This window comes from Gossypium hirsutum, chromosome D06 (genome assembly GCF_007990345.1).
Source record: "Gossypium hirsutum isolate 1008001.06 chromosome D06, Gossypium_hirsutum_v2.1, whole genome shotgun sequence".
Lineage (NCBI taxonomy): Eukaryota > Viridiplantae > Streptophyta > Magnoliopsida > Malvales > Malvaceae > Gossypium > Gossypium hirsutum.
The window spans coordinates 22,975,108-22,982,914 of record NC_053442.1 but is presented as its reverse complement, the minus strand read 5'-3'; positions in this window follow the sequence as shown (position 1 = coordinate 22,982,914).

The window sequence follows — 7,807 nt, the reverse complement described above, 5'->3', positions numbered from 1 at the left end:
GGACTAAATGGGCCACACGAGATGGGCCCACTTGGGACTAATAGCGGATTTTGGGCCCATATACACTGTTCTGGCCGTATAGGTTATCTGAGTCACTCAAAGTGATGATAGACCTTTTAGGAGGTTGTAATAAGTACTGAGACCCTAATATTTGTTAAATGACCTAAATACCCTCGATGGGTAAAATTACCGAAATACTGCCGATGGGTAAAACGATCGAAATACCCTCGATGGGTAAAATTATCGAAATACCCCTGATGGGTAAAATGACTGAAATACCCTCGATGGGTAAAATTATTTAAATACCCTCAATGGGTAAAATGATTGAAATACCCTTGATGGGTAAAACTACCGAAATACCATCGATGGGTAAAATGACTAAAATACCCTCGATGGGTAAAATAACAAAAATACCTTCGTAGGGTAAAATGACCGTAATACCCCTGTAGGATAAAATGACCGAAAACCCGATAAGGTAAAATGACCGTAATGCCCTTGTAGGATAAAATGACCGTAATACCCTCATAGGGTTAAATAACCGAAACACCCTTGTAAGGTAAAATAATCGTAATTCCCCTGAAGGGTAAATGACTATTTTGCCATTCGAGTGTAAATGATTGATTTATCCGTGATGTAAATGACTGATTTGATTGTGATTTAAATGATGGATTTGCCTGTGATTGGTATGACTGATTTGTTTGTGATTTGTATGACTGATTCTGAGCATGGCATTCTGCATACACGACATACTGCATGGGGTTGGGATACTGTTATGAAAGAAGTACTGTACAGGTGGCTCTGCCATAATCACTGTTACTGGTGGCTTGGCCACATATACTATTATGGGCAGCTTTGCTGTGATGATACTGATGGCTTTGTGCCGGTCATATTACCGTTACTGATGGCTTTGTACCGATCATATTACCGTTACTAATGGTTGTATATCGATCATATCACTGCTACTGATGGCTTTGTGCCAATCATATTACTGTACTTATGGCTTGTAGCCATTCTATTTATAGCTTATAGTTATCCTGTTTATTGCAACTTTGCTGCGATACTAATTAGTGTCGCAACTGGTGCTAATATTGGTGCTGATATTACTATTACTGCTTATATTACTAACTGAATGATAGGGGATCACACACTGAGTTTTTGTAAACTTACCCCGTTTTTAACCTTTCAGGTAATCCCCAGCGTTAGACGGTTCGGAGCTACGAGGGACTCGGAGAGGGCCACACAAATGCACAAGTTTTATTCTGTTTTGCTCATTTACTAAAGCACTTTGATTTTGATTCGGGTTGTAATAAGGCCTTTAAAATTATAGATTTTAAATTCGAGATTTTATTGATTGTGATTCTTATCTGCTAGATGGAGAACCCGATTTTCCAAAACAATAACTATTTTCAAACGCTACGTTTCCGCAACTCAATTTTTAAATAACACGTTTTCGCAAATCATTTGTTTTAAATTAAGCTTCCGCAACAATAAGGTTTTGAAGGTAACAAAGTTTCTTTAGTAAACCTCGATTGAAAATAAGCAAACGCAAACTGAGGTTTTGTACAAGTTTTAAATGGCAAGAAGTTTGAAATTTCAAGAAGGGTTTTCAATGAAAACATAGTTTTTGAAAAACACTTCAATGTGACACACCAGATTCGGCAATAACGTCTAGGCCGGGTTTGGGGTGTTACAGTAACCAACTTCTGAACCTATTTTCTGGATTTTATAGACTAAAAACTAACATTTTAGTAAATTTGAACTTTTATTAAAATGATTTAATTATGAGGTGATCCGATCACACCTAAATAAAAAGGATTGGTGGTGACTCCATTTTCGTTTTTAAATAAAAAGTCGACCCCTTTTACAATAAAATGGTTTCAATACTTAACATTCTTTTTTTTCCTAAAACTCGTTTGAGTGTCAAAGGCTTGCTTAACAAAGGTAGTGCAATTTCTTTCCCTAAACACAGAATCTCTTAAGTACTCATGTATTTTCTCTTTTGGTCTATAGCAACCATCTTCTAATTTACTTATTTCATTAATTACCTAAGCATAAGTTACTTCCTTTAAGCCTACTCAGAATATATTAATCATATTTATGCTTTTTTTTAACATAGGGTTATTATTAGTAGTAGTATTAGGGGATTTAGCATGTCACAAAATTCTTTGACTTGACAATCACAGTGGAGCATACACCGAATTGTCGAGTGCTCAATCACATCACAATTTAAACCGAAAGCCACCCATGAAGCTCAAACTTTTGACTAAAAAGATGGATGGAGCATACAACTATCTCTTTAGCTACTTAGTCATTTTTGCTACAGTGGAGTGCCCCTAATTTTATTTTCATCAAACACACTCTTGCTTAGACTCACCTTACTAATCAAGAGCATGATGGAGCAAATAGAGTGATGTTGACCTACTTGGTAATTCTAACCATTGGAGTGGCTATTGTCCTTTATTAAATAAAGTTGTGGAAATATAGCTAATGCTTGGCTTTAAAAATCCCTAAGCTCGTTAAAAGATACCTACTATATCCCAAAAAAAAACACTGAGTATAAGACATCCTATATTTAGGAATTAATGTCCAAGCATCTTAACCTAAGCTAAATTCACCCAATCCACTGGCACATGTTCTAGGTATATCAAAAAATATAAAATCATCATCGAACATCATAAGTATAAATTGTACTTCTTATAGATAAAACAATACTTCGGTGATTACAAATGCATTAGTAAAACATATTATAGAAAGTGCAACCTAAATGCACAATACACCCCCAAACCTAAGGGATTCATTGTCCTCAATGCATGTGCATGCAATAAAAATATAGATATGGATGGACAAATGTCATGGAAAAATGCAATGAAATGCATGATTATCAAAAGAAAAGAAAAAAAAAACTTATTTGGCTTAGGCTGTATTGTAGGTACTTTATTCAGTTCTTCATGTGGACTTGCGAGCACTGACTTTATACCTCATCTTCCTTTTCAGGGGGTTTACATCTTCGCCTTCCTTATCAGTTTCCGTGAGATCATCGATCAACTGATCAATCGCACGATCCTATGCAGTCACAAGGGCTGGTGAAAATGGTGGTACAAGAGTTTTTACCTTTTTTATGGCAGGAGTTGTAACAGTATTAGGGTTATTCTCTCATTCCTTCCCTTATTCTTTATCCTTAATAGGCTCAATGGATGTTGACTTCTCAGTTTCCTCAGTATCTTGTCCAATATCAGCATTGGCCCCTTCATTTTTTGAGTCAGCTCCAATAGTAGTTGGAGCTGGTTCTGCTTCAGTCTCAGCAAATGGGAGCAAAACCATGGGAAAGATAGGGAATTCTGGCATTGGTTTCAAAAATTTATTTTTCAAAGATCGCTTAACTGCCAAATCCCTACCCCTCACATATAAGCAATACTGAGCATGCTGCTCTTTAGTATGGGCCAATTCTTCAGCTAGTTGGTACTGCTGAATTTCAAACAAGGACATCCTTTGCTCTAGCTGCTTTAGGGAATTCAACATTTTCCGGTCGAATGGGCCTCGAGGGACTGAAGGTGTTGCTGAGGGAATATGTGTAGCAGTAGAAACCTTACTTTGTTGAGTTGCCGAGGCAGTATCAATGCCTCGAAGCTTGGAAAAAATTACACTTGTGAGTCCATCCTTATTTAAGAGTAATATCCTCAGCATCAGTAAGAGGAATATTAGCAGTCTTGCATAATGCAGTAATGAGAGAAGGAAAATTTAAACTTCCAGTATACTTCTCAATACAACGATGGACTTCCTGAAAAGTAATCCTTCCCACATTAATCGTTCTTCCTTTTATAATAGAATGCAACAACAACATTATTTCCCTAGAAACGGTGGTATTATGGTGGAAGGAATAAGCCGACTTTTGAAGAAATGATACCACAATTCTCCAATCGGTTTCAGTGAAGCCCTTTCAATAGTGTAGCATTCCTGACTAGAGACAATCCATTGTATGCCTTGGACACATAAATCCTTCAAAACTTGTGTCAAACCCTCACCTGTGTTGTTATCCGCAAACTTAGTATGTTCATCTTGTACCTCTATAAGGCCAAACTGGGCATTTATATTATACTCATCAAACAGTACAGAGGTACCCCTCACATAGATGAAAGGAGAATCAGAGGAGTTCACATGGGCATAGAACCCCCTAACTACTCTGCCCAAAAAATCCTTGGATGAAAGCATAAAATGCCCCACCCATATTGTTCTACTATCGACGATACAAACTCGTCATACCCCATATAGTGTTCGTCCTTAAATAAGAATCCCTGGTCAAAACAAAAGGGATGCTTTAGAATATTATTTTTGAGTCAGTGCGCAATGACTCCGCAGTTTTAGAAGCTTTCTTGGCTCGAGCCATTAAGAAAGAACAAAGAGAAATCTTTGATAGATGTAGTGTAAAGAAAATGGAGTAGAGGTTGAAGATAAAAAAATTGTAAAGGTGAGAGTTTTATGAGAAACGTGAAACGTGAATAGTTGGGGAGAGGGAAATAAGGGGGTTAATGATGAAAGTTTTAGGAAAGATGAAATGTGCTAGGGAAGTTTGTGACGTGGCGATAAGAAAAGAAAGAAATTCTTGGGGAAAAATAAAATGACCTAGCCCTACACTATAGGTTGACTCCTTAAGGCTCTGCAAAAATTATTAGGTTAATCTACTTAAGAACTCTCTCCTTTGGACTTTTCTACCCAGTCAACCTTTAACACCACATCACCCAGGTTGTCATAGCATAATGCTCATTTGTAATGCCACAGCAATCGTCCTGCCAGTACACACTAAGAATTTTGGTTTTTTATTTTGCCCTTGAAAAGCTACACTAAAAAAATAAAAAATGAAATAAAAATTTAGCACATAACCAATGAACAAAAATCACTAAAAAATAAAAAAAATAATTTAAAGTAAAGCAAATAAATAAAATAAAATCCAAAATTTCTAACTCAAGATTTCGAAGGTTAGTGCTTTGGTTATCACGCTTCACATGAGCAGCCCAATAGTGCTTCAAGCATTGTCCGTTAACTTTGAAAGTAACACCCATTTTCATGTCTTTGATATCAACAGCTCCATGTGAGAATACTTGAACTACTTCAAAAAGACCTGACCAACACGATTTAAATTTACCAGAGAACAATTTGAGTCTAGATTTAAACAATAACAAGTTGTCCTGGTTCAAATTACTTTGGCATAATTCGGTTATCATGCCATTGCTTGCTCTTTTCCTTGTATAGTCTAGCATTTTCATATGCTTGTGCCCGAAACTCTTCCATTTCATTCAACTCTAATAACCTTTTATTTCCAGCAACAATCTAGTCCATGTTTAGCTTCTTGATAGCCCAAAATGCTTTGTGATCAAACTCAACAGGTAAGTGACATGGCTTTCCATAAACAAGTTTCAAAGGCAACATCTCTAATGGTGTTTTAAACGTAGTTCGGTAGGCCCACAAAGCATCATCCAGTCTGGTGGACCAATCTTTACGAGATGGATTCACTACTTTTTCCAAAAAATTTTTAATTTCTCTATTAGAAATCTTAGCTTGTCAATTAGTTTGGGGATGATATGACGTAGCAATCTTATGATTCACCCCATACCTGCATAAGGCATTGGCCACCAGTTTACAATCAAAATGGGGCCCGTCATCGTTGATAATGGCTTTAGGTGTACCAAATCTTGTAAAGAGGTTCTTAAGTAGAAACTTCAGTATTGACTTAGTAGTTAGGGCTACTGCTTCTACCCATTTAGAAACGTAATCTACTACCACAAGTATGTACGATTTGCTTACTGATGGTGGAAATGGACCCATAAAGTCTATTCCCCATATATCAAATAACTAAACCTCTAGTATACTTTGCAGCGGTATTTCATGTCTCATAGATAGATTTCCTGTTCTTTGACAATGGTCACACAATTGAAAAAATTCATGAGCATCTTTAAACAAATTTGGCCAATAGAATCCCGACTGAAGCACTTTAGCGACGGTTCTCGTTCCTCCAAAATGTCCTTCATAAGGATCTGAATGACAATGCTACAAAATACTGTGTATTTCGTCATTAGGGACACACTTCTGAATGATTTGATTGGCACAATGCTTAAATAAGAAAGGTTCATCCCAATAGCAATGCTTACCATCATGAAGAAATTTTCGCCTTTTGTGGGTGTTTAAATCAGGCGACATCGCATCGCTCACCAAGAAATTCACTATATCCGTGTACCAAGGTAATGACTTGGAAAATAAAAATTATTCATCTAGAAAATCTTCTTTAATAAAGTTATCATTGCCATCTACATTACCCGATTCTAACCTTGACAAATGATTAGCCACTTGGTTTTCAGTCCCCTTTCGATCCCTAATTTCCAAGTCAAACTCTTGTATTAACAATACCCACCTAATCAATATCGACTTGGCATCTTTCTTATGCATCAAGTACTTAATAGCCGAGTGATCTGTGTAAACTATGACCTTGGTACCCACTAGATAAGATAGAATTTTTCGAACACGAACACCACAACCAACAACTCTTTTTCTGTGGTGGTATAATTAAGTTGTGCATCCATCAGAATTTTGCTAGCACAATATATTGTACACAATATTTCGTCTCTTCTCTGCCCCAACACTACTCCAACAACATAATTACTGGCATCGCACATGAGTTCGAACGGCAAGGTCAATTCTAGAGCTACTACAATTGGTGTTGCTACTAGTCTTTTCTTTAATTCCTCAAAAGCACCCAAGCAGTGTTCATCAAAATCAAAAAGTCAATTTTTTTCCAGTAGTGTGCACAAGGGTCTAGATAACTTTGAGAAATTCTTAATAAATCTCCTATAAAATCTTGTATGACCTAGAAAACTTTTAACACCCTTAACATTGGTAGGAGGTGGAAATTTTTCTATTACTTAAAATTTGCTCTGTCTACTTCAATTCCACGCTGTGATATCATATACCCTAAGACAATTCCTTCACGAACCATGAAGTGACATTTTTCCCAGTTCAAGACAAGATTTGATTCTTCACACTGACACAGAACAAATTCCAAATTTTCTAAACAATCTTCAAAATCTTTTCCAAATACAGAGAAATTATCCATGAAAACGTCAAGGAATTTCTCCACCATATCCTAGAATATGACCATCATACAACGCAGAAAAGTTGTCGTGGCATTACATTATCCGAACGACATCCGTTTAAATGGAAAAGTACCATATGGACACGTGAAATTTGTCTTTTCTTGGTCATTGGGAGCTATGGCAATTTGATTATACCCTGAATAACTGTCCAATAAATAGTAGAAAGTTTTCCTTGCTAACCTATCCAACATCTGATCAATAAACAACAAGGGGAAATGGTCCTTCCTAGTTGCCTTGTTAAGCTTCCGATAATCCATGCACACTCTCCATCCTGTGATCGTACGAGTTGGTATGAGCTCATTATTGTCATTGCTAACCACTGTGACACCTCCTTTCTTAGGGAAAAATTGTACATGAATTACCTACAAGTTGTCTGAGATTGGGTTAATAATCCCAGCGTCAAGCCACTTGATAATCTTTCTCTACAACTTCTTTCGTTATCGGATTCAATCTTCTCTGCTGCTCAATAGACTTCCTGTGGCAATCCTCTAACAAGATTTTATGCATGCAAAATGTAGGATTGATCCCCTTTATATCAACAAGGGTCCATCCTAACGTCTTCTTAAATTGTCGCAAGACTTCCAACAACTTGACTTCTTGTTTGGATGTCAATTCCGTAGAAATCACAACCGGCAAGGTACTGTTATCTCGCAAGTATTCATATT